Source organism: Lissotriton helveticus, chromosome 3_1 (genome assembly GCF_964261635.1).
Source record: "Lissotriton helveticus chromosome 3_1, aLisHel1.1, whole genome shotgun sequence".
NCBI lineage: Eukaryota > Metazoa > Chordata > Amphibia > Caudata > Salamandridae > Lissotriton > Lissotriton helveticus.
The window spans coordinates 906,410,848-906,435,372 of NC_136061.1; positions in this window are offsets into that span (position 1 = coordinate 906,410,848).

The following is a 24,525-nucleotide window of genomic DNA, read 5'->3' on the forward strand; positions in this document are numbered from 1 at the left end:
CTTCATTTTTGCTGGTCTAGATGCTTTGTGCACTTTGACACTGTTATTCAGTGCCAAAGTATGAGTGCTCCTTTTGCAAATTGTTGTTATGGAATGGTGTTTCCTTGATTGGTTTATTTGGTTTACTGTTAAGTCCCTACTACAGTGCACTGCGTGTGTCCAGGACCTATAAACCAAATGCTGCTAGTAGGTTTGCAGCACTGATTGTGCCACCTACACAAGCAGCCTTGCAACAAGGTCTCAGACCTGCCATTGCGGTGCCTATGTGCATTCTGGTACTGCCATGTCGACCTGGCAAGTGCACACACTTGCCTGGCCCAAACCTTCCCTTTTCTTACATGTTAGTCACCCCTAAGGTCAGCTCAAGGTACCCCTGTGGGCAGGGTGCAGTGTATGTGAAAGGTAGGACATGCCCTAATGTGTGTGGCATCTCCTGACAGTGAAGTACTGCCAATTTCGTTTTTCACTATTGTAAGGCTACCTGTCCCCATAGGATATAATGGGGCATTTGCTCATAACATCTTATGAGTATTACTGGCCATGGGAACAAGATGGGAAAATAAAGTTTGATATGCCTGAACTCAGAATGTTAAGATGCATCTTTAGTGAGGGTGGTTTTTACATTCTGGGTTTGAAAATACCACTTTTACAAAGTAAGTATTTTCTTGCCTAACCATCCAGTGTGCCTCTGCTGGGTTGTGCATTGACTGTCTGGCTTTGGAGTGACAGCGGCTGGGGATGTGCATTCGGTTCAGACAGCCACTTGGGGGGTTGAGGTGTGTCCTACCTTTCCAAGATGAGTCAGGGCTGGGCTGAGTAGACCTGGGCTGCATTCAGAGTAGGGAGAGGAGATTTCTTTCATGGGCCTGGTCTGCCAAGGACAATGCTGTCTCACTTTCCTGCCAGGAAGCTGCACCAGAGAGGACAGAACTGGGTTTGGATGGGCAAAGCGCTTTTCTGCCACAGAGAATAAAGGATTTTGTATTATAAAAAGAGGGGCTCAGACTCCAGACTTTTGAATCACTCCTGGGAAATCAAGAGGAACCTTTGCCAAGGAGAAGAGCTGGAGGAACTGAGGAGGAATACTGCCCCCGCGCTGTTTGCTGTCTGGGATTGGCCCGCTGTGGCTACTTTCCGCCAAGGAAAGAGAAAGGGCTTTGCTGTGTGCTGTATCCCCTGCTTGAGGAAGATCTCTGAGGGCTTAAAAAACAGAATGCCTTCTGTTTTAAGTGTCAGGGACACAAAGACTTCACCCCAGATCCTCTGAACTTCCTTACTGGGAGTTCTGACCTGCCAAGAGGTGCCTTTACCTATACTAAGCCTGTGGATGCTCTTCTCTCTGTGCGAGATGGAAAAAGCAATGCAACGATGAGAAGCGCAACGCATCCTCACCTGTTTCCAACGCAAGCCCCACCCAGTGCGTGAAGAAATTCCATGCATCGTCATTCTGCCACTGAAGAAGAAACAGATGCAGCGCCTTCCTGAAGTCCTAGATCACCCACCGAGTCCGAGGCAAGTCCTGCTGTGCATCTGCAAGAACCAACGCATCATCCTGGATTGTCACATCACATCAAGGCGCCAGGTCTGTCGCATAGTTGGGAGACTCATTACCTCCCCACGCAGTAAGAAACTGATACATCACCTCATCTCCGGTAAGGAACTGACGCATCACCTCCCCTGCACAGCAGTAAGGAACCGACGCATCAGCTCCCCCAAAGCAAAGAACTGATGCATCACCTTCCCTGCATGTAAGGAACCGACCCATCACCTTCCCTGCAACCCTTTATTTGTGTGCGCAACTCATCCAAGGTGCATTGTGTGAAAAGTGTTGCATCTGCAATTTGCTTTGAAGAGAACTAGTTCTACAATTTGAAAGTCACATTTTTAATTGCTGTATTGTGGATTTTTGTCGTTTTGGTCTTGTTTGGTTTAGATACAGATTACTTATTTTTTTTAACTGGGGTGGTGTCCATTTTTAGTACTTTCACTGTATTACTGTATGGGTTCACAAATGCTTCACACACTGCCTCTGAGATAAACCTGTCTGCTCTTGCCAAGCTACCAAGGGGGTGAGCTGCTGTTATTTTTGAAGTGTATCCCCATTACCCTGACTAGGAAGAAGGGTCTCCACTTGGACAACTATACAAACCATTGCCAACTTACAGATACCTATTTTTATGAGGACCGGGCATTGACCGTAATGTAGTGTGCATTTACTATTCTAACTCCAAATGGCCTTTGATACTAGGGAAGGTTATAAAGCGGACAAAGACAAATATAACTGCACTTTAAATTTGTTGACACACTCATTTGAAAGTATCTAAACACGCTACCAAGACCAGTCCGTCTAGCGCACCGGTCCCACAAAGATAGTGTTTGTCTGCTTCTGTTTGGGTTTACCACATGTGTTATATATGCCCACACATACACATGCACAACTCTACACAAACATACACATATAGGAGCTCTTCCCTTCTCTCTCCCCCACACAAATGCATCTCACACACACACACACAAAAGTGTGTATTCACATTCTCCAGAGTCAGGCCTGTGCTTTGTGAGATGAGAAGCCAGTCAGGCCACAAAGAATATACCATGCTGTTACACCATCTCAGTCTGCAGCTGTTCCTTCATCTTCCCCTGATCCCTTCAAGCCGCAATAGCTTCGACACCAACTGTATTTGTCTTTCCCCCGGTTTCGCAAATTACGAGTACAGTCATTTGAAGATGGATCTCTCCAAAGATTAGCCTGCAACTATCTGCCATATCAGCCAATTTGAATTCTGGGAATACGCTCCTGTGTTTTCAGAAGCATTTAGCGCACTAGGAATTGGTCAGAGAATGGTATGAGGGAATGAGGGCCATGGTGTGAGCCTACTTAGGCCCCTGCCTCCTCCTCGCATCAGCTGTCTTTTAAGGTTTAGCTAATTACACCAAGAGGCTGCTACCAGGGTCTGGGCTTAGTTGATGTCACAACTGAAGAACTTTTGATCCAAATAAGCTCTCAGTTCTTTTATTGGTTTCTTTTACAAAGATAAGCTACCTCGATGTACTTACATTTTTAAATTGTTTTGGTAAACAAAACACCTGGATTTGTTGCTGTGGTCACCAGAAACCCTCGATTTCATTATTGAACGTTGGTACATTTTGACTTATTCTGTATAAGAGAGAGAATTGAAACATAGTTTTAATATTCCACGTGTGTTTTGCTCTCTAATATGTTAGCATTCATATGGCTAATACATTATATTTTCATAGTAAGTGTAAGACTTAATCAGTTGATACAGATGTCACGTCAGTTAGGTTGACATCTGTGCCGTCATTTTAGTTAGAAGGACGCCATGTTCTGATGCAATCGAAAGTGTTGCTCACGTACTCAAAACTGTATTTTGCTTATTGACAAGAAATGGTTTGTGGTAAGTTTAGTTTCTTTAATGCCCATGTTAGCTCATTAGCGCATGCCTTTCCCCTTAGATCAAGGCCTTCTCCCAACTATCTAGAAAGGAGGATAGGTCAGACAACCTTGAAATTTAGATAGTCTGTACCAGGCTGCAAAATCAAAATTTATGTTCTGTGTCCCCATTGTATTACGACATCTGCCAGTGTTTTTCCATGGTGAGCGGTTCTTTGTGGACTTTGCAATGCACATTATGTAACTTCATGCTTGTAAAGGGCAGTCCCTCATCAGCAATCATAGGAGGCTGGTCTGATTGGACTCCACTGCAGTGTATTTTGGGAAAACACTAGTTTGCTTGTATTCTCCACTGCGTCAACGACTCTTCATTCTTAGAAGGCTAGAGGAGGTCGAAAGTCGCCCGGGTGACCCTAAGTGGGTCACTTCCTTCATAAGTAAATAACACAAGAGAGGTTTGCTATTTCAACATAAAAGATTGTTAATTGCCTATGACAGGTGACCTCTAATGTCACTAGTCAACTGTAATAACAAAATGAAGTAGCTGCTCAACTCAACTGCTCTTCTCAAAATGTATTTGTCTACTTTGAATCATTCTCCCAAACTTTGAGAATAAACTGGAAAGCTAAAGAGTGCAAAATAAGCATGTAATGTGAAATTCCACATGACTAAGTGGCATGCAATAGCCTCACACCACTACACGAAACATATTTTATGCACAAATATATGGGTTACTCTCCAATTCCTTTCCCTTTAGCTCAATGAGATTGCGCCTGCTCTGAGCTTTTGTGCAGAAGCAAATCAATTTCATTGGGACTTTGCAGAGGCATCCAGTCTCAATGAACACTATGTGCCTACAGGTCACAACCTTGCCCTACAGGAGGAATCTGAGCTTCAAAAAATTTGACTAAACTTAAACATAGAAATCTTCACTGAGAGAAAATGCCAAAGGAATCTGGCCAGCAAGGGACTTTATTTGGGCTAGAATTTTAAATGTACCCTGCCCAGCGTTCCCAGCAAAAGTCAACAGGTTCACCAAGACCTTGCCCAGTGGCTATTCGCCCCATTGATCCCTTCTAAGCCATAGCCATAGCCTGCTGCCTTGCTCCACTGAGAGTTTTTGACTTCCATTTCAAAGACTAAGGGGCATATTATCAAGAACGGCGTTAAAATTATTCTTCTGGTGTGAACCTGGGCTTCTATGGGAATTCCCAAGGGCATATTATCAAGCCATTATCGATAATTTTAACGCCGTTCTTGATAATATGCCCCCATGTCAGAAGGTTAAACATCTGACCAGGACAAACCCGGTGTCTTAATCCATCTCTCACTCTGTTGCTGTTGGCTTTAAATAGTCCCTCAAGAGCAACTAAATAACAAAGTTTTTCACTTAATGCTTTTTGGAACAATTGTTTTCATTACAGGGCTGTATTCCGACTTGGTTTTAAAAGAGTGTGACGCAATAATGTAAGCAAAGACAGAGAAACTCAGTTAATGTTCTTTATTGTCCAGCATGTGTAAATATTTTAGCAATTGACTGATATACGTTTTTATTGTTGTATGTCGATCATTGGAACAATTTTTATTAATTAAACAATACAATTTTATATTCAATTTTTTTTTTTTTTTTAAATCTTCAAAAATGCATATATCCAGTTCTCTTAATGCAGTCCTTTTGTCCATTAACAATTCTCTATTTTTATAAATTAGAGAGGGATTTTTATTGTTTTCTCTTTTCAACTTTCTAACTGTTTTGGTGCTTCAACGTGACTTACACATGTTCTTAACCCCTTCCATGCTCATGACGGAACGGTTCCGTCATGAGCGTCGGTCGGCCTGTGCTCATGACGGAACCGTGCCATCATGAGTCCATAGGTCCTTTAGAACCTTCAGCACCGCAGCGGAATTCGCGCTGAAGGGGTTAAGTTATGCCTGGCTGCTGTATTCCATAGTTACCAGGGGTTGAGCTCAGTTTTAAATTACTGAAACCTTTACAGGACCTAACCAGAACAGTGACATTATTACCTCTGGTGGACTTCCATCCACCCCAAATAATATTCCACTTTCTTACACTAGTGGTGAACTTTCTGTTTATATGCTAATTGTGTTTGAAATAAGCTATAATTCATAGTTGTTTTACTTTGAATGTGTTTATAAACAGCAGATGTCGAGTTACAAGTAGGTGCACTCTGACAAGGAGGTCTACAGCCCATGCCTTGTAAATGTTTATTTTACTGTAATTAATTTTGTCAGCTGCTATGCACAAGCTCAGTTTGTACATCAGTACATGTTGAAAGCAATTTCTTGTATTTGTTCTGCATGCACATTTAATGTCAGACATGTACAGTTTGTCAAGTTTTAGTTTTGATTTGTGCATATTGTCCTCAGAGACTTTTACGGGTCACTGTGCTTTATTATTTTAACTTGCAGATGGGTGGTATCTTCCCATCCAGGACCCTTTGCATCATAAATGAAAGCATATCAAGCAATGCTGAGGCAGGCCCAAAATATCACATGGCATATATAGTTAAACAAAAATCACAGTACTGCTCTCCCATGCAATAGTCAGAAAATGACATGCAAATAGTGAAGCACAGATTGCAAAGGCAATAAAGTTTGTTGCATCCCAGTGTGCAAAGCGCTGAGATTGGACAGCCACAGCAGAAAACGCTATTTGTCTGTGGATTTGCGGAAATTCAATCTATGGAATGGAGTATGCATGTCAGGGAGAACTAACAGCCTGATTCATCAATCTCCCGTTTTGCGAGCCCCTAATAGCGATTCATAACGAATCGCTATAAAGGACTTGCACATTCCTTATTTGCGATTAGCAAATTGCTAATCGTAAATAAGGAATAACTCCCCATTCATTCCTATGGGCCTAAAGGCTCATAGGAATGAATGGGGAGTTATTCCTTATTTGCGAATAGCAATTTGCTAATCGCAAATAAGATAGCGATTTCAAGGGTGCCAGGGGTGTCCAAAAGACACCCTGTAGCACCCCTGAAATGTAATCTACATTGGAGTTGCGCACACACATGTCCAAAGGACATGTGTGTGTGTAACATGCAAAAGAAAAAAATGCACTAAAGTGCTTTAATCTATTTTTTCGCTATTTACCACGAAGTCAGACTTCGTGGTAAATAGCGGCCAAATATAGCGAAATCGCTATTTAAAATTGGTTGATGAATTGCATTTAAGGAATCTCTAATAGAGATTCCTTAAATGCAATTCCTCGCACAATAGCGAATTCTGTAATAGCGATTATTGCATTTGGGATGATGAATCCTAAATGCAATATTTGCGCTCGCAAAGGGCCAGATTCTAAGAATCTGGCCCTTTGCGAGCCGATTTTCGTTTCATGAATCAGACTGTCAGTCTTCGCCTTGCAGGTGGATGAGGACTGTCTCTCTTGATCATCTTCACTAACACATTTGCCTGTTCTGCATCTCCACCCATTTTTCAAAAGACTGTAAATATCTCTGCTTTGGTGGTCAACTATCCTGCGTTTTTCAGGTTTGTGCCAAAATCATGCCTACTCTACTGCAAATTTGTGCAACCATATCACTTTATGAGGATTTTTTTACTGCCAAAAATAGGTTATTGTTGGGTTTCAAATATCCTGCATTTGCCCAGTCCAGAATGGAACACAAGCAACCCCAAACCAGTTTCTGCATATTTGGGCCTCATCAGTATGATGCAGATTAGGGCCTATGGCACAGTGAGCATGGGGCACATCCCTGTCTTGCATATGAGATTAAATTATGAGCACAGAGGGGAATGCGAACAATGTGAACGCAGATAAGTGTGGCCTTTAGTGCTAACTGAGGATATGGAGTATGTGGATGAGGGGGCTAGGAGCACGTGAAAGTGAGTTTACGTGCTCACATGTGGAGAATTTCTTAATAAACACAAGTGACTTCTGCTACATTGATGCAGGGGATCCCAGCCAGGTTGAACACTGTTAAAATGAGCAAAGTGTGTAGAGGTTAAAGGAGTATTTTCAGAAATGCAAGATGTGGCTTGTAGTACTGAACTGCAAATGTTACTTATAGACACATGGCGGTGATGCTCCCACACTGGCAGTGATAGAGACCATTATTTGAGTGTCATCAGCTTATAATAACACTTCTAACCCAAATGATCTTATCACCCAGCGAGCAGGGCTGCATAAATATTAAAAAGGGTCGGACTCCACAAGGAACCCTGAGGAACTCCACAGAACAACGGATTGGATGCTGAGCAGAATTGACCCATCTTGACCCTTTGTGACCGGTCCATAAGAAATGAGGTGAGCAGATTCAGGGCAAGGCCCTAATCCCAATTTCCCTAAGCCTCCCAACTAATCTTAGGGGAGAGATAGTATTGATAGTAAGGTCCAGAAGGATAAGCAAAGTCATGTGACCGGCATCAACACGATCTCTGATGTTGTTAAGTACAGAGGTTAATGCCGTCTCAGTACTATGCTCATCCCTGAACCCATGCTGCGAGCCATTGAACAATTGATGTTCCTCCAAGAACGTGGTGAGATGGAAGTTCAGATGCTTTTCCAAGATTTTCGCTGGAACAGGTAATAGGAAAATTGAACGGTCATTTTTTATTTCAGCTGGATCCAAAGAAGGCTTTTTTAAGAGGGGTTTACCCACCACAGTTTTCCACGTGATGGGAGACTGCCCAGATGTAATGACAGTATTACGAAGTGTGGTCAGATGAGGAACAATAGCCTCTCTTGCCAACTTCAGAATTGTTAAAGGGCAGGGCTCCAGCAAGGAACCAGACTTGATTCCATTTAACATCAGCTCTGTATCCTCTTGCAAAAGAGGGGGGAAAGACCAAAAATAACCTCTTCCCCCGGTGTTGTGCAATGATCCCAAACTGGGGAATCCAGTGGAGGATCTATACTGAATCCTCCAGCATTGAGGATCTCCAGGGAGGAGTATATTTCCTTGATTTTATCTTGAAAAAAGCATGCCATTTTGTTACACAGACCCTGTGAAACTTCAGTACAAGCAATGGCTGAGGGGGGCAGAAAGAGAATTGATCACAGTAAAAAGTTCCCTTGGAGACTTTAGGGATTCTGTCATCTTAAAATAAAATAATCTCTTTCCCTCAGTAATGGCAGTTTTATACACTCTCAATCTAAACTTATGCAGATCTCTTTTGGCAGGTTTAAGCTCACAGCACCATTTCCTTTCCTGGAGTCGGCATCCATGTCTAAGCTTTCTCAGTCTTTCTGAGAACCAAGGATCCGAGTGCCGTTTTCTACCTTTATAGTGCTCTTTTAGTGGGGCAAGGGAATCCAAAGCTGCCAAAATCCAGTCAGAGAAGTCTGAATAGACTGAATTAAGGGGAGGGCTATACATAATCCCTAAGTATGTTAAGTAGGGCCTCCTTATTAATAAGGCTGAGGTTTCTCTTCAACTCCACCCTATTGTTGATATTGGAACCTAAATGAACAGCTCTAGTTTGCAGCAGAAATGGAATGGCATAATGATCAGACAAAGAGAGTTGAATTGGTTGCTCCACTTTACTTCGCAGGTCATTAGAGAAGATGACATCCAGAGTATGTCCTGCTAAATGAGGCAGACTCATAACCAGTTGTGAGAGACCACAGTAATCCATAGTTTCTAGGAATGCATGCTTCTCAGTGCACAGCGTCTTCTCTAGGTGAAAATAATTAAAATCGCCTAGGAGAGTAATGTTAGATCGAGCCAGATAGGGCTCTTTTAGATTGCTAAAATCCTTATTGAACATTATTCTAGGTCCAGGAGGCTGGTAGGTCACTACCCCAATAAAGCTTTCACGAGGGAGGACCTTCAGAGAAAAGTATAAGGCCTGATAGGGATCTGAGGGGGTGGTAAGGTAAGTGGCTGAGTAAAGCAAGAATAGGTGTCTTTCCTAGAACTCCACCTATCCTCCCTTCCATATCAAATCTAGAAAGAGCATAGCCGGAGGGGATAGCCTCTACCAGGTTAGGCCCAGAGGAGTCTCTGGCCCAGGTTTCAGTAATAAATACCCAGTCAGGCTTCCGAAGGGACACAAAATCCCTAAATTCTACCTTATTCTTAATAAACGATCGAGCATTTACAAGGTAGCCCTTAAAGCAGTGATTTAAGATCAGAGCATGGGGCAAATAACCCTCCTCTAGGCGATTTTTCCCAGCACCCAACAGAATGAGTGTCTTTCATACTTTGCACTCATACTCCTGGCAAGCTACAATAGCCTCCAGACTCATAGAACTGCAGTGCAACTCCCCCTGTCCTTGAGAGGTTTACCAAGATCTGGGGAAAACCGGCCAGGGTTTCTGGCACAAGGCGCAGATTGAGCACAGACAGGCGCAGACGGGCTTGCCTTTGGCGCGCCTTCAGCGTGCCGGCAGCACGCCTCCTGCGCGTCCGGCCCAGCATGCTGTAGAAATAGGCTGGGCCGGGAACAACTAGAGTGCCTCCCCAAAGTGCAACAGGATGTGCGAGGGGGGTAAAGAAACAGAAATATTCCCTTCCCACCGCTCAAACGACAAGCTGCGGCAGACCGGGGAAGGAGTAGTGCCCCCACAAAGCCCCCGGACAAAACAATAAGTGCCCCAGTAGAAGCTATGCACAGTAAAATAGTTTTGAAATTAGTGGAAAATAGGCATCAAGTTTAAAAGCACATTGGTTTTAAAATAATCATGCAGAGTAAAATACATGAACAGTGCAGCAGCGCAACAGCGTGTCACTCACCTCACCAGAAGTTAACCATAAAAGTGAGACATGGTTTAGGTGTACACATAGTGCAAACAATCAAAATGGAATTTTGCGCATATTGTTTTACATTTAAAAAAAAATCTTTAGGGTTATACCTATTATTAAAGTGCAAAGAGGTAATTTATTTTTGGGCTTGTACTCTCTAAATGAATAACATAATTAATACATATAAAAGGATGTTCAACTTATATCCGCGATGCCCAGATCCATGGCAGATTATAACAAAAAATATATTTACATTGAACTTACCAAAAGGCAACACGTTTTCAGTCCGTCGTTTTCTAAGAAAATTTGGCATGGGTGCAGCATTTCTAGACCCATGGTTGATACTCTTTATGCCAATGAAACCAAGCAATCACAAAACTATGAATTCACTTGCCAGAATAGGTACCTAGGTTTCCTGTGCACGCAGTGGGTCGTCATGGGAGAATGGCAAGGACTGGAAAAGTATTAGATGCATTTTTTCTGTTGGACATTTGTGCCCAGAGCTGGGTCTGTGCTGTATGTATAGAGTAAGGCTCTGATACGTAGATATTCAGTATTTTCACAATTTAACTGTGTGCAATGCATGTAAGGGAAAACCCACTCGCAAAATAAGGTACAGCAACATTTGTGATTCCCTATTTTGCGCAAGCATTTAGAGAATCGCATCGCAAATTGTGATTTTGCTGTAAGGAATTGCAAATTACCACCAACTTCAGGTTGGTGGTAAATTGCGATTTCTTTGAAAAATGGAATTTCATGCATTTTTCAATGTACCATGTGGCACACAAACATGCCCTTAGGGCATGTATGTGCGCCACATGTGCATACATGTACATGTCAGGGGTGCAACAGGGTGTCCTTTAGGAACCCTTGCACCCTTGAAATTTGCAATTGCTGAGAACCTATTGGGTACTTGCAAATTGCACACACACTTCCCATTCATTCCTATGGGCCTCTTGGCCCATAGGAATGAATGGGAAGCCATTCCTTATTTGCAAATCGCAATTTGTGAGTCGCATATAGGGAATGTGTAGGAATCGCAAAAATGATTGCAATTCCTACCTATATAGCATGTTGCGAGTCCTTAATAGCGATTCTCTAAAAATCACTATTATGGACTCGCAATCTGCTACAATGATACATCTGCCCCTATGTTCATATGAGTCAGCACTGGGCATATAAAGACTGGGCAGCTATTGGTTTTGCCTTGGCATGCAGAGATTCTTCCTGGGCTTTTGAGGCTGTCGTTAGGCATTTTAGGCTATGTGAAGACCTAATATAGTTGCATCTAGGCAAATGATATGTTTATTTATATGACTATGCCTGGCCATCTGAGGTTGTGCCTTTTGAATTTATGACTGGATCTGCTTCATGCCAACAGTTCCCTGAGCATTAGAAGGCTGTCCTTGTGAAGTTTTTTCGTTACACTTCTGGCCATCAAGACAGCTGCGTGGTAAAATCAAAGGTGTTAACTAAAATACATTTTAATCTATTTTAGTATCCTTTTTTTCATTAACAGTTATTTTTAAGTTCAAAGAAATCAATTCATGTAATGCTTTATGTTTCCAATACTTTGTGACATCACTTCCTGTGATGTCACAATGGTCAAAGTTCACATTTTCGCTTCTGGTGGGGACTTCGGAAATCAAAGGATGTGTGATGTCACTTCGGCTACCTCTGGCATTTTGGTGAATCGACGTCCATGAGGTAAAATCCGAGCAATGACAGTCCAAATACAATTGAATATAATAATGTGCTTCTTTAAATCAATTAAGTAGTTTACTTCTGGAAAATATTGAAAACAATATCATTACAACCATGTGGTAAACCCTCCCAGGGATTTGTTACTTTAATGTCCTTGGCAGTGCTTAATTTGGAGAAAAAAAGTGCCAGAGCTCTCAAGGGGGCCACTGCAGCTTGTGCACCACCCAGTGCCCCAGCCATGCTGCCATTGCTATAATAGCAAGACAACTACAAACAATCACACTCCTACAAGTCTGTAAGATTATTTTAGGCACCCAAAGCTAGAACAATGGCTGGGACGGTAGGTGATAGTCACTTGGAATGTATTCTGAATTAATAATTGTATTGTATTGTGGTATACTTCTATAGCGCAAACCTGTCACCACCAAGGGCATCCTGGCGCTTCGACCCAAAATCCAGCAGATTCAGCAGCCTAGCCTGTTCTAGGGAAGAGGTGGGTTTTCAACGCCTTTCTAAAGGCTAAAGATCCTCAAGGCTTCTCAGGGATAATGGCAGGGAGTTCCAGAGTTTGGCCGCCGCTACTCTAAACGATCAGCCACCCATCCTCACTCTCTGGAAACGTGGAACTACTAATAGCCTGGATGAAGAGGAGCGTAAGGCTCGCGATGGGAGGTACCAGGCAAACATTCGCTGCAAAGGGATTGGGCCCAAGCCATGGATAGCCCTGAACACAATGCACGCTGCTTTATAGCGAACGCGTGAATGGACCGGCAACCAGTGGAGTTCCTGTAGCGCTGCCGTTGCAGAGCTGTAGTAAGGGCAGGAGAGGGCAAGTTTGGCAGCCATATTTTGCACCCTTTGGAGCTTGCCCAGAAGTGTTACCGGGGCCTCCAGAAGTAGAACTCTTACCTTGTGGCAGATTGTCACTGGCGCCTTAATTGCCAATTAAGTACTGATGCAGAGCACCTGCAATCACATGCTCAAATTAAGCTCTGATAAATGGTAGGACACAGCTTACTTTTGTCAGCAGATTGATCCTACCGTCATATTCTCCAGACACTGAGGCATACTACCACTCCACTGTTGTATATCCAGCTAGGACATTTCCTTTGGTAATGATAGGGGCTATTCAGCTTTTTGGTAGGCAGATCTAAAGGAGCATGTTGTTCTCTTTTACTTCATCAAAAAATACAATTGCAACAATAGTTAATAGATGAATATTGCATTATTTCTCCATGTTCTATAAACAGCAAAAAGGAGGAATACAAAGACGGGAAGCACTTAATTATTGAGAAACAGAAATGCAGAGCATTACAAAAATAATAACAATCAATTAAAAATGCACAATCTATTGAATTAACAACATTTGCTTAGAGCCTGCAAAGGTTGATTTATCAGTATGTCAGTACTACATCAGATGAAATACTTAATTCTAAAAGTTAACAAAAATATTTTGCACACTAAAAAGAGTTTATTTCATAACAGTAATTAATTCACTTCTAGACACATTTCTCAGCATTAATATATTTTGGTAGATGTATTTCCGCTCATTGCAAGGTTCATAGGAATTTGGTTTCTTTTTTGCTGAACGTGGCTTTTCTGTCTCCTTTACGGTAAAGGGGACTTAATTGTCTCTTTGTTTTCTACCATCGTCCATTTCACATGCATTAATCTGGAAAGGGTTAGCAAACCCACCATGCTCTGAGTTGCTGGCTATCACAAAAAAATGTGTTACAGCCACAATTACCCAACAAGGTCAACCTAGCACTGTGTTGGGACAAACAAGGCATAATGAGACAAGGCGAATCGACACTGAGCACGGGCCCATTTGTGGGTATACAAAAGAGGCCCCTGCAATAAAATGAAGATTAAAAAATAATTTCTGGTTTGGGATTCATGAATCCCATACTAGTCTCATGAAAACTCCTACAGCACATGATTCACAAGTCCTTGAATAAATGGAGAAAATTATTCAGTGTAGAAGGCCATGTACAGAGTGATTAGCCACTGTGTTTGGAAGGGGACTTCTGCTAACCCCTGCTGCACACAGCTGAAGTCTGTGGACATCTATCCTGCAGAATATTTAGTGCAGAAGGCCTTGTGCCGCAGGAGTTGGATGCAGGGCCTGGCCGCCTATGGCTTGCCTCAGTTGCGCATGTCCAAAGTCCATGTTGGAGAACCTGGCCTTATGGGCCAGGCGGCGCAGGGCACGCCGAAAATCTCCGAGTTCACCTGCCTCGACCGACAGAGACACGAGACACTCTGTTAGGCGTAGAAAAGTAGTTTTATTAGCTGCAGCTAAGCACAGTTATCTAAGAAGTACCACACAGATAGGTTCTCAAGAGACTGCCACTTCAATCCGTGGTGCACAGTCTATTATACAACACAAGTTTACAATGACAACTCCCAATATACACAAAACTGACAAATAGGAATAGTTTGAAAACAAGCTATCGGATGTCTAAAACACACCCTCCTTTCAGACCCCGTGTGCTCTCCTCCCCTCAGGTTTATCAACACTAGTGTCCGTAATTCAATTTGCAAGTGGCAAAACATGTGTAGAATGCTTCAAAAGAAGGGCTATGTAACAAGAGAACATACAAAGAGAATAGTGTAGGTCAGTTAAATAAGATAAGAATGAGAAGAATGGTGGGACCCAAACAGTGGAGTAAGACATGGATTAATCAGTCTAGACACAGCTTTGCAAACTCGACCAGGCCCTGACATCAGTATCCCACACAAGGACAAAGGTTGTTCTTCAACGAGAAAAACATGGAGCAGCTGCAAAAGGCAGAAAGACCATTTTACCGCGTTAGCTGTGCTGCCTGAGTGAGGCAACATAAATGGCAACTAAACGCAAAATGGCGGCTGTAGCGAAGCGAGGCCGAAAACTACGTAACCTCAGCCCTCCTTTTGCCATACTCAGGCAATGCACAAAGGAACCCATGTTAGTCTGAGTCAATATCAATGGTCATGAGGTCATTGAGATGTTGCTGCACCATCATCTTAAGGTGTTCTGTCTGCTGTACTACTGGTTTGGAGACACAGATCGTGGCACAAAGTCCACAAATGGCTGGGCCACACTGTAGACAAAGACAACAAGAAAAGACAAGTGCTAAAATCATTCCAAGGAAAGTTAGCACATTCCATCCCCAAGTGGACAGTAGTCCCCAAAACCATCCCATCACAGACCAATCTCCAGTATCTTGGTGAATAGACTCAGAGATGACAAGTAGCTTAGAGATGGCTTGGTATACTGTAGGGGCATTGTCAGGAATATAAATGCAACAACTGGATCCAATCAGTTTACAGACTCCTCCTTTATCTGCAAGGATTATATCTAAAACCATTCTATTCTGTAAAGTCATAAGTCGATCCGCCTGAAGCTCAGCAGTCAAATTCTTCAATGCTCCAGAAGTCATATTGATGGTAGCATCAACCACACGGACCAACTGTCTAATATTTTTGCTATTGGCCATCGGACCCCAAAAGGGAAGAAACCCTTTCAGAAAATCCCCTCCTTCTTGCCCTGCTGTATCTTCCGAATCTACAACTCCTCTAGCAACTCTCTTTTTATGATAATCAGCAGGAGCAGTATATGTAGGAGGGAGGAGAAAAGCTATATAACACATCCCCGAGAAGTATGGGGGGAGCCATGTATAAGCTTTGTCATGGCAGATAAAATATGTACCTTGCGATGCCATCAATGGTGCGGGGGTAGAAGGAGTATAGACATAAGTATGGGAGCAATTGCTCCTCTCTTGCTTAGTTTTGGTATTCTGGCCATTTATTTGCAAGCACAAACGACCTCTTTGGGGTAGCACCCAAATCGGTGTAGAACTCTGTTGCTTAAGCTTGTCGGTGAGGCTGAGAGTATAACGAGTTATATTCCACCCATCGTATGCTCTCTTCTCGTCTTTGGGAATCTTGATAATGTCAGCAATCTTTGCCATCGTTACAATACCCTTTATCAAAGAACTGTGACTGAAATCTACTCCACCATTATAGGATCCACCAGAAGGATATCGCAGTAAGTTCTGGTATGCATTGGAAAACATAGCCAGATAGGCCCAAGCAGAACCTTCGTATGAAAAGGGGAGGACTAGATACGGCATCCCTCTTTGTGTATTATGTGGTATGAGACCACAGACCCAACAATCAGTAATATTCACTATCAATTGATGCTGGTGTAACAGTTGAATGAACGAATTATTAAGATATTCCATTCTTCTCATTTGCTCGTGGTCTGGGAGTGAGTAAAATTTATGCGGAGAAACAGTAGTAGAGGGAGTTAGAGGGGCAGAAGCGGGAACAGGTACTAACTGCAGGACGTGAATAAGCCATCCAATGCATGCTAATTAAGTACATAAACATACCAAAACACATAGGGCTGCGCCACAATGACCGAATAATAGTTTCTTATAATGAGCTCTCTTCATCATTTTAACAGCACTTCCTTTCCCTGTACTATCCATTACTCTAAAGGCGTTGCTCACGATAATCTTCCTTAATCACTTGGCTGTGATTGTTAGCAGTCCTATGACACTGCAAGTCCTGTTGACCTAGTCACTATTCAGGTCACAGCTCAAGACTCCTACCATGACCCTGCAACTTGATGGATAAAGGGAAGAAAAAAAGAATGTTTCTTTATAAACAGAATCAAAGGAAACCAAAATTAATTGTCTTTAGGTGATCTCTTTCTCAAATTGTATCGTCTCTTTCCAGGCTTTGTTTGGTCCTTGAATAAATGTTCGGGATCTGTAGTGTTGAGTCTCAGATGTACAAGTACAGCTTCCTGTAAGACGTCATCGTCCTCCTTCCCTGAGCTAGTCCAATCCAGGCGTGCACTGCTGAAAGGTACGAAACTGGGTACCTTCTCGCACTCACTATCACCGATACCTTCTCGGACCCGCTGGTCATAAGGTAAAGGCAATGGTACCCTTTTGCAATGCACGCCGTGGATCCAATTCTTCTTTCCCAGGACTTTGACAGCTGTACGAGTTGTGAGTAACACTTGTCTCGGCGGCCCCCAGCGAGGTTCCAAGTTCTTTTTCCTCTGGAAGTTTTTCAGACACACCCAATCCCCAGGCTGGATGGTGTGTCCGGGATCTGAGGAGGCCTCCGGTAAAACGTTTTGGACCTGTTGACGAATGACATGCAATTTAGTGGTGAGATCATGCAAATAGTCAACCAGCAGCGGGTATGGAATATCTGAGTACTCTTTGGGTCTGGGGACTCCCCAGACATTAGCTGGGCGTCCGAACACAATCTCGTATGGGCTAAGCCCCAAACGAGATTGAACAGTCGTTCTAGTTGAAAGAAGTGCCAAAGGCAAGGCATCAGGCCAAGAAAGGCCTGTGCTGGCCTGAATCTTTGCTAACTTAAGTTTGAGAGTGCTATTATAACACTCTACCAGACCTGCTGACTGAGGATGGTTTGCCGCATGGAATTTCTGTCTAATGCCTAGACCCACACACACCGTTTGCATAATCTGACCTACAAATTCACTTCCATTGTCACTCCAGACAATGCGCGGCAAACCAAACCTCGGGAAGAATTCTTTCAAAAGTATTTTTGCAGTGGACAAAGCAGTGTTGTCCTTTAGGGGGTAGACCTCTATCCATCTGGAAAAGGCACAAACCACCACCAGGACGTACTTGAGATTATTAGAGCGTTCCATATGGATATAGTCTATTTGCAGTACCTCGAATGGGTACGTAGGGGGTGCAAAGTGACCTGCTGGAGTTGGGGTTCCCTTTCCTGGATTGTGCATCAAACAAACAATGCAATGTTTCACCAGATTTTCTGCACATTTAGGAATACCCTCATTTTGCCATACTGGAGCTAAAAGCTTACATATGCCCCTTGCATTAATATGGGCTGGTCCATGGGCCATAGTAACTACAGGCAGTACATACGCATCTGGTAGCAACCACCGTTGTTGTTCTGACAATTCCGTCCAACATCCCATACTGTCCAACATTCCCGTACTCTCTCTCCACGTACTTAATTCTTTCTCGGTGGCCTCCTTCTGAATCGCTTTCACACTTTCCACTGTGTCTTCACACATACCAGCTTCTGCGACCCATCTAGCGGGGCCCGCAACATACATGTGACTTTCAACATTCCTCGCTGTCTCCTTCGCTATCTCATCTGCAAATGCATTTCCTTGACCCACGTCATCAGTAATCTTTTTATGCGCACTGCACTTCACAATTGCTATTTGAGTAGGCAAAGCAAGTGATTCAAGAAGGTCAGTTACCAACTGACCATGCTGAATCTTGGTGCCGTGGGAGGTAAAGAATCCTCTTTCCCTCCACAAACGACCAAAACTATGGGCAACGCCAAATGCATACTGACTGTCAGTATAGATAGTCACTCTTTTCCCTTTCGCCAACACACATGCTCTTGTCAACTCAATCAATTCTGCAGCTTGTGCTGAATTATGCGAAATGCGTGCAGTTTCTACCACTGTGTACAAAGTCGTTACTGCATAAGCAGCTGTGGTTTCGCCATTAGGAAGTTTGAAACAAGACCCATCTACCCATAGGATCCCATACGGATCCACAAGTGGTGTATCCTTCAGATCTATTCTACCCTTCGTTTCTTCTTCAGTGTGAAGAAAACAATCATGCTGATCTTGTACATTGTTCGCATCCAAAATAGGCAACAATGTTGCTGGATTCAGAACATTACATCTTTTTATATGTATATGGCTAGCTAGAAGTGTCAACTCATATCCAGACAAGCGAGCACTCGTTAAGTGCTGAGTTTTTGTCCTGTTAAGAAGAGTATCTACTGCATGTGGCACCATAACATTAAGAGTATGATCTAGCACTAGTCCAGCGGATTGACGGATAGAAATTGCCGCTGCTGCTGTTGCTCTGAGGCAATTGGGTAATGCTTTGGCTACTGGATCTAACGTTGCAGAAAAATAGGCACACGGCCTTTGTTTGTCGCCAAATTGTTGCGTCAGTACTGATAATGCGCAACCTTCCCTTTCGTGTACATAGAGTGTGAAAGGTTTACTGTAATTTGGAGTACCCAACACAGGAGCAGAACACAAGGCAGTACGTAAATCTGAAAAACTCTTTTGACATTCATCAGTCCAAGGAAGAGGCTGGGGCGTATCTTTAAGTGTAAGTGCCAACAGAGGTTTAGCAAGTTGTGGAAAAGTAAATTTTGCCATGTTCTGTGTCCCTACGCCTCATCCATCATATGTTATGTGTGCATGACCAATATGCATATGTTGTTCCCCATGTCCGATTAATGACGCAATTACAGTTGTGTCCACCTCTGGTATGTCATTTTCCAGTCCTCGTGAATACTACGAATATCAGGCCTATGTAAAGTAATGTTGCCACGTTTCTCAGTATGCACGTTATTCCATTATAAAGTCCCCGTTTCCAGGCCTCAAAAGGGCCCGGACATCAGATTCAGCTCCTGTCTCCTGAAAGCCTCGCTGAGGAGCGATACAGCCCCCACCTGTATCCTCGACCTTTCACTTACTTCCTGCCTCGCAGTGCCCGGTGCAGCTTGGCTCTGCCTCTGAGTCTGCCAAAAGTATGTTATAGTTCCAGTTATCAGTTCAGTCCTCCTTCTCTGCATTCCTAAGCTACTGAACTGCATCAATAGTTTCCGTCATTGTCTAGCCTATTCGGCTCCACGTTAGAGAAATACTGTATTAATGGTCATTTAATATTCTTCATCACGCACTACATGTAGAATAATGCATGGTCCAGTCTTAGAGTCAGGTTAGCTTTTCCCCTCATGACTTCTAGTTTATATCAACATGTTCCCTAAACATCAGATACCAGATAGGGTTTAGGTACATGTCGCTCCGACCCTCCAGACTCTAGTCTCTGCTCCTAGCACAGAGTTCGTAGCCCCCAGCTTCTCCTAGTAATACGTCATTGCCAGTTTACGCGCACCATTAGGTTAGAGGTCCCGGCTCCTTAGGTAGCCCCCTCCTATGTTTCCGCCCATTCATGACATATTCTGTTACGTTTGCACCACATGTCTATGTGTACGCCCAGTTACACCTCTTTTTACTGTTATCTCTCGCGACTGCTACGCGTCACGCCTTCTGCTCCACCCACTGCTACGCCTACTGCAATGTAATGCTATGTGTTTGCGCTATGTATATAAGTTGATGTATTGTTATTAAAAGTTAGCGCGCTCATCCCAGATCAAGCCCCGGCAGCTGCTGGGCCCCAGTTGTCCTGCTGGGCCCTGTTACCTCTGTTCCTATGCAGGTTGTCCTGATCCTGTCCTTATGCTGTAATAAACCTGCAGAAACTTCTACTACCTCGAATCTTGACTCTTATTTTATTGAGCTATCTGTTATTCATTCATTCATTCAAAAATAGATCCGGTATTATTTATTTATATACCACAAAGTAGGGAAAAATTTGGAATCCACTGTCTACAGTAAGAGGTAATGCCTAAGAAAGCACGCACTTCTCTTTGTGTGGAAGGTACAGGCATCCGTGCAATTGCATGAATACGTTCTGGAGTCAATCGCCTTCCCTCCTTCGACAAGAGATGACCTAAATAGGTAACTTCTTGTCGGCAATATTGTAACTTGGAAAATTATACTTTATGATGTAAATCAGACAAATGTCGTAAGAGCGACACAGTTGCATTTTTACAGACATTTTCCGAATCAGCAGCGATCAATAAATCGTCCACATATTGTATAAGAGTAGCACCCAAGGGTAAAGAAAAGGTGTCAAGCTGAGACTTCAAAGCTTGACTATATATGGAGGGACTTTCACAATAGCCTTGAGGTGCACGCTTAAACCGGAAGCTTCGGCCTCCGAGAGAGAAGCCAAAGAGATCCCTACTTTCTTCAGCAATAGGAATGCTGAAGAAAGCATTCTTAAGATCAATCACCGAGAACCAGACCGCTGAAGCAGGAATCATAGTAAGCAAGGCTGTTATATCTGGCACAACAGGGAACTGAGGGACAACAATTTTGTTGACCTCTCGAAGATCAATTACAAAACAGTAAACGGGTGGCTGAGAGGGATCAGTACGTTTGAGAATAGGTAAAACAGGACTATTGCAAACATTCCCTCTAGTCTCTTCAACCACACCCTTCTGAACCAAATCATGAACAATGGCCAACAAAGCTCTCTCACCATCACTAGATATTTTATATTGAGGAGCTCGTGGCATCTTAATATTGTCTTTAACAGTAATCACATATGGTGGAATTTGCAATAAGCCAACATCATTAGGACCCGTAGCCCAAAGTGTAGCAGGAAGTGAACGCAACTCGGGTGGTAGCTGTTCTTTAGATACATACATCGGAGAAGTTAGTTTATCACCCAAAGTGAGGTGTACGCCAGAGGGTGAACAATACAGTGTAGCATGTAGACGTTTCAATAAATCCAACCCCAATAAATTCTCTCCGCATCCTGTTGTTAAAAGGAGTGGAGCTTCCAAATCGTATGGACCAATAGAAATGGGCAAAGGACAAGAAATAGGATTTGAAACTGGGGCACCAGAGAATCCCACAGAAACATTTGTTAAGCCAGACAAAGGTGCCTCAGGGAGTTTAGAATGAATTATGGAACTTCTCATAGCACCAGTATCCAAGAGAAATGGTTCTGTAACACCTAATGCCATAACATTAACGTAAGGTCCTTCCTGATCTACTGGAACTGATACGACTCCCTTACTTTGCCTATGGCTGTCCTAGCTAGTATGAAAATCAACGTCCTCATTATCGAAACAATAGTCATCATTGTAGTATTGTGCAGATTGGGAGTTCTGCTGATCAAAGTAATTTGTAGAATCCTGAGGGGGAGGGGGACGTCGTTCCTGCATCGACGCACCACGACCCCTACCTCTGGTTATGGATCGAGAATCACCACGACCCCGGGACGCTAATGGTCCACCATACCGCTGTAATAAAATCGGACAAGCATTCTTAAAATGACCATCTTCCTTACAATAGGCACACTGATTAGGGCCCAATGGAACTCGTGGAACTGAGGGTACTGGCTTCTGTAACAACCTCTGAAACTGCGGGGGCTGTGGAAATTGGTGTTGAGCGGAACGAGGGGGGTAAGCCTGTTGCAAAAGAACCTTCGTTTTTAAGTCTTTAGTCTTTTTCTCCGCTTTCTCCTTATCTTCCTTATCCCTATTCTCATAGTATTGAGCAGTAGCCAATATCTGAGCAGTAGAAGAAACAGCCCACAAACTCTCCGTTTGTTTTAATTTATGCGATAATTCTTGAAGTAAATTAAAAACAAATTTGTCTACGAATAATCGCTGTCCACCTTCAGTACTCATGTCTTGCCCACTATGATCGATGAAAGTCTCCTCGAAACGAGTAAAGAAGTCGGAGACACTTTCATCCGTCTTTAGCTTACACGCCGCTAACTTATCCCAATTGACGCGCACCGCAGGCATCATAGTCTTCATCAAATCTATTATTCTTCCTGGTAATTCCGTAATCAAGACATCCGGTTTGGCACCACCTACTTGTCCTGCATCCGCAGCTGTAATGGCAGCCCAATCACCACCTAAAGCTGCAGCATGATCCTGCCTACGAATCTTGGTCCGTATTGCTTGTGGGACTATATTTCCCATAAGTAAGTCAATATCTGCCAAATTCATAATACAAGCGTCAACAGTCTGAGACAGCTCTTTATAATACCCAGCAGGATTCTTACGGGGGTCCGGTAAAGACTGTTTAAGTGCCAATACTTCTGACCTTTTCCAAGGGTCATGTACCCATATACGCTGAAAATGAGCAGGAACACCTGGATTAGCACCTGCTTGAGGAACCTCATCTCTCCATATCGGAGGAACTTCTCACATAGGATACTGTGTCATTTTACGACGAACCGTGAGATCGGGCTCAAGAGAACTTTGAGAGATAAAGGTGGATCGAAAAGCAACAAGCTTCTGAACAGCATGCTCTACAGCAGGACCCACAATAAGTCCTTTATCAAATTGATCCTGTATTTGGAATAATGCCTGAGGAGGTGAGTCTAGATCCAAGTCTCCCCATTCTTTAATCAGGGTATTGCACATAACATTAAATATGTATCTCTGTGTGGGCACGTTCCACTGAAGGAAAGTATCTAAAATATCACGTACACTATATTGTATACTACTCGTAATCCAATTCCTAGCAAGAGAATCTAATTTAGTCCGTTCTTCCAAATCCGGAAACTGACTACGGGATTGTCTCCTAGACGACGCAGGAGAAAAATAAAGAGGCCCAAGAAAAGGCGACAAAAGACCTGAAACAGTATCGACTAAACGTTTTCGAGCTATAGGGGAATCTGACACCAAAACGGGAGACAACGTATTCTGTAAAATAGACGAAGAATCTGTAGCAAAGGAAACAACAGCTGGGGAAGGCTGAGGCGCAGGAGATTGGGGTACAGATATCGCTGGTAAAGGGGGCGGAGGTGGAATCACAGGAATAGGCAACTGTGCAGGAACTAAAGCAGCTGGATTAACAGCAGGCTGCAATGGCGGTGCATTAGCGCCTAACACATAAGGTGGAGGTAATGTCAACAAATGGGACATAAAAGAATCATCATCAGGCGTTTTACTCTTTGATACAGTAGGTAACAAAGGATAGCATCTATCTATTGCCATACGATGCTGTCTTTCTGACACCTCAATCTCCTGATCAGCTTTGTCATTTTTAAATTGCTGGGCAGCCTGTAGAATCGACATACTCTGCTCTTTCTCATCTTTCTTCATTTGCTTAATTTCTTTCTGTTTGGCTTCCTTACGCCATAGGCGAAAGGAGTCAAACATTGCCGGCCGGGCTTTTCTCTTGAATAGAATCTTTTCCAAATTATCTAATATATCGGGCTCAAAAGAACCATTTTGTGGCCACTGTAAAACACCATCTTTCTTGGTGTATCGGATCCATGTTTCATTAAAGACAATAGGACCCAGACCATGCCTCGAATTTAACTTGTAAGTAGGAGTTCCAACTGGAGGAATCGGACACGAATCCTCTAGCCGGGAATCCCTAGAACAACCAAAACAACAAAATTGCTTAAACTTACTAAATCCAGGCATTTCGTAACAAACTGGACTTCCTTACAAACGTCAAGGGATTTTCAGGCAATAGAGTCACAACACAAGCGTACTTACCCCTTGGCTTCGGTTAGCGCGCTAATCGAATAACAAAATACAAAAACAAAAAGAGAGGGCGCTACCCACAAATACTTAACTAAATGCTTTTCTCACACCAACAGATGTCTGTTTAACGTCTCGCGATACCAATCATCACCAAAGGGCCAAGGCAGGGCGACAGTCAGGGCAGCAGTCGTCAGCAGCCGTCGGGAAGGAGTAGCTACGCTTCAAAAGACCTTCGGTCCGCTTCGACATGCAGGGGTCGCTCACGTGGTTCGCGAAATCCTCCGGAATTTTCTTGCGAACCTCCTCACGACTCTCGGGCAAAACTACTACCACTGAAGTTGCCCACACGTTGGGCCGCCAATTGGAGAACCTGGCCTTATGGGCCAGGCGGCGCAGGGCACGCATAAAATCTCCGAGTTCACCTGCCTCGACCGACAGAGACACGAGACACTCTGTTAGGCGTAGAAAAGTAGTTTTATTAGCTGCAGCTAAGCACAGTTATCTAAGAAGTACAACACAGGTAGGTTCTCAAGAGACTGCCACTTCAATCCGTGG